The following is a 3,573-nucleotide window of genomic DNA, read 5'->3' as shown; positions in this document are numbered from 1 at the left end:
TTTATTGTTAAGGAGTTCTTTCAAAAAGCTCCTTCATTGTGTTTGCAACAAAGATTTGAAATCTTTTGATTTGAATGCTCACGAGGTGAGGGCGCGGCCTCGGAAGCATTTCAACAGAGCATGGCACTCAGCAACATCCTGAGTATCATGTTTTAGCGAAGCAACTCTGTGTTCACTTCACACTCCCTGCGAGATGTGAAGATGGCATATGAGATCTGCTGCTCGCTAGGGCCCATACATGTCTGCAGACACAATCTTGGGGGCAAGAAGTACCACTCATCCTATCCTGTAGAAAATGGTTAGGAAGAGCTCTTAATTTGTCGGCGACTTCTTAACTCTGAAGCCTTAGTTAACACACCTTAACTTTGGCTAGGTTGGTCAGGTGGTGATATATATATTTATTTTACTTCTTAGCCCTCATGGTATGGTCAATATGGTCTAGTCACGTCGTGGTCTCGCCCCTGTTGACAGATCATCTGGAGTGCACCAGCTATATAGGTCTCTACCTCGCTGGCAACTCTAGTAGCACAAGCAGACTTACGTGGCAGTAACCACGAAGCCAGCTATGCTAACAGGTGGAACCAAGATGTAAATCATCTGCATGCATTTGTTTCCCAAAAATCCTTCCTATTCTGTCCTTCCCACCTCCAATGGTGGGATTCAGCTATATATATATCTGACAGGTAAGTTTCATGAACAAAATGATATTGTTATGATACAATAAAGTTTGTTCATACTTAACTGACAGATATATATAATCAAGTACCCACCCACACCTCCCCTCAGGGGACAGTGGAAATAAAATTATGAATAGAAAATGGGAATGGTTCCTGATACCCGCCTCCCAGCGCGGGATGTGAGTACTAACCACCTGGCCGACCACTGTGTGTGCCGGAAGTTTTTGAAATTTTGTCGGACTTCAGAAAATACAGCTATATATATTTGCCAGGTAAGTATGAACAAACTTTATTGTATCATAACAATATCATATTTATTTTTACATACTTTGTTTTTTACAGTATTATCAAAGGTATATACAAATTTATATTTACTTTCTTTCATTTTTGAAGTGATTTGTTTCATTTTAGGTATAAAAGGGAGGGCAACTATTTTCTTGTTTTCTTTATTCCATGTACTCTACATTTGCTCTGTAAAAAATCTTCCTAGCTTTGTTGAGTGCCCTTTTTTTTTAACCTTTCCTGATATGCTAATGCATCGAAGCTTAATAAACCTGTTAGAACACCTATTTTTATATCATGACTGTGAAAGGAGAAGAAATGAATATATGAGTTTGTATGTGTGGGCTTTCTATATGTGCTGAATTCATATCCTGTTTCTTTTCTTTCTGTGAGTATGTCTATAAAGGGCAGTTTTATTATTGTTACTTTTCCTCTCTAAAGTGAACTGGATGTTGTTATCAAACTTATTGAGTTCGTCTAGAAAAGTTTCTATTTAATTTTCATCACCTTGCAGAATAGCAAAAATATCATCCACATATCTCCACCATCCTTGCAGTTTTAAGTTAGGGACATTAACATTAGGAACTAGATTACGTAGTTTCAAAATATTCCATATAGATGTTAGCGAGTAAATGAAAGAAAGTAAATATAAATTTGTACATACCTTTGATAATACTGTAAAAAACAAAGTATGTAAAAATAAATTGGAAAGAGAGGACAGTAATACAGATGATGTAGCGGGGGTATATATAATCAATTGCAACAATTGTGGAGACAAATATGTAGGAGAATCAGGTAGGGGAAAATGGACTGGAATCCAAGAACATAGAACGGCAGTAAAGCTTAACTCTCAAGGGAGTGCTATAGCTAGGCATTGTTGGGAAAATGACCATAGGATGGATTTCAAAAACAGTAGGCTTATATACAAAAGCAATAAAATTAGTCACAGGAGGGTAGTAGAAGGAGCACTCATCCAGAGAGATTAAAGTAACAGAAGGAAAAAACAAAAGGTTTTACTCAGAAGATTTCCATAAGCCGAGCTTTTGATAATAAAAGAAGCTAAGATTGACCCTGCTGACCTGGAGATTAGGTTTCCTGCCCAACAGACTTTTGGTGACCACTCCATTGACCATCAGCTCAGGATATCAGAGTGACAAGAGGGATTAGCAACTCCCATAAGCCAAGCTTTGATATTAAAATAAGCTAAGATAGACCCTGCTGACCTGGAGATTAGGTTTTCTGTCCAACAGACTTTTGGTGACCACTCCCTTACCACAAGGGTTAATCCCATTGACCATCAGCTCAGAATATCAGAGCAACAAGAGGGGATTAGCACCTCTCAAAAAAAAAACAGGAAACCAGAACAGCCATCACATAAAGACAGCTCAACAAGAAGTTCCAGAAGACTGCTGGGTCCTTGACCCAGGCTGACATCCCAAACATCTCTTGAAATGAGGGCACAGATAGGGCCTGAAAGTACTCGAGTGTGGAGTAAAAAAATTAAATGTAAATACTTAGAAGTAAACAAGTTACACAGTGATTTTGTGGGTTTCTTTTTCAATTTCCAGCTATGATAATTTGTCTACCGATGTATTTGTTCATCAACTCTAGATTCTTTCATCTGACATTTCCTGCTGTGATACTCTGTCTACCGAAGAAAAGTCTTGTGCAACTGATTTCACATCCTCAAACATCTGTAATGGATAGTACCGTCAGTGCACCTGAATTGATACACTGAAGCATTTGCAGTGGTCTTTTGGCCCATAGCCGCACTCATTTTTTGGCCTTTTAATTTACCTCCATTTTTCCCACTTCTTCTGTAATCTTGCTGCCCAAGCTGTATGCAGCTGAAAGGTTTTCTCCCAGGTCTATCTTTAGATAATTGCCCTTTATCTCCTAGGTTTTCTGGATCTCTCTTATCTTGCGTGAATCAAGTCCTTCATAAACAACAACTTATCATAAATTCTTTGGAAAAAATTATTCCATTCATTCTAGTCACTATCTCCCTGACCTTTCCAGCTTTTAAGATGCACAACTCTCCCTTTAAACTGAATGATGCGATTCAAATGACTGTAAGAAAATTATTTTGCCATTATTGCATGAGAGCCTTTTAATGGGCCTTAATTGAGAGGTGGCAGTGAGAAAGTCCAGGATGACAGTAAAACACTAGCCTTTTGTTACTTGTGGGGCTGTCTGTATTGTAAACTAGTCCAAATTTTTTCTGTTGCCATGAAGGGCATATGAACATTTATCATAGGACTATGTCCAGCTGTTAAAAGTTAAGTTGCTTGGTGTTCATTATTTGCCATAATCATTGGAAATTTGGGTATTTTTTTTGTAGGGAATCAGCTCTACCATTAGACTGCTATGGTTGTTATTTTATAACAACTACATTGTAATACACAAACTTTTTTCCTTTTTTTTTAAGAATTATGTATTGCCCCTTATTTTAAATCCTTTTATTTTACTGAAAAGATGATTTTCTAATTTTTTACCTAATAAACCACATACATATAAAATATATTCTTTATTTCTCAAATGACTTAAAATATATTCTTTATTTCTCAAATGGTTAAAAGTAGGGCACAAATTATACCCCTCTGATATTTTCAGG

The sequence above is a fragment of the Macrobrachium nipponense genome, chromosome 27 (assembly GCF_015104395.2).
Source record: "Macrobrachium nipponense isolate FS-2020 chromosome 27, ASM1510439v2, whole genome shotgun sequence".
NCBI lineage: Eukaryota > Metazoa > Arthropoda > Malacostraca > Decapoda > Palaemonidae > Macrobrachium > Macrobrachium nipponense.
The sequence above is the reverse complement of the archived record's forward strand: the minus strand, read 5'-3'. Positions refer to the sequence as shown.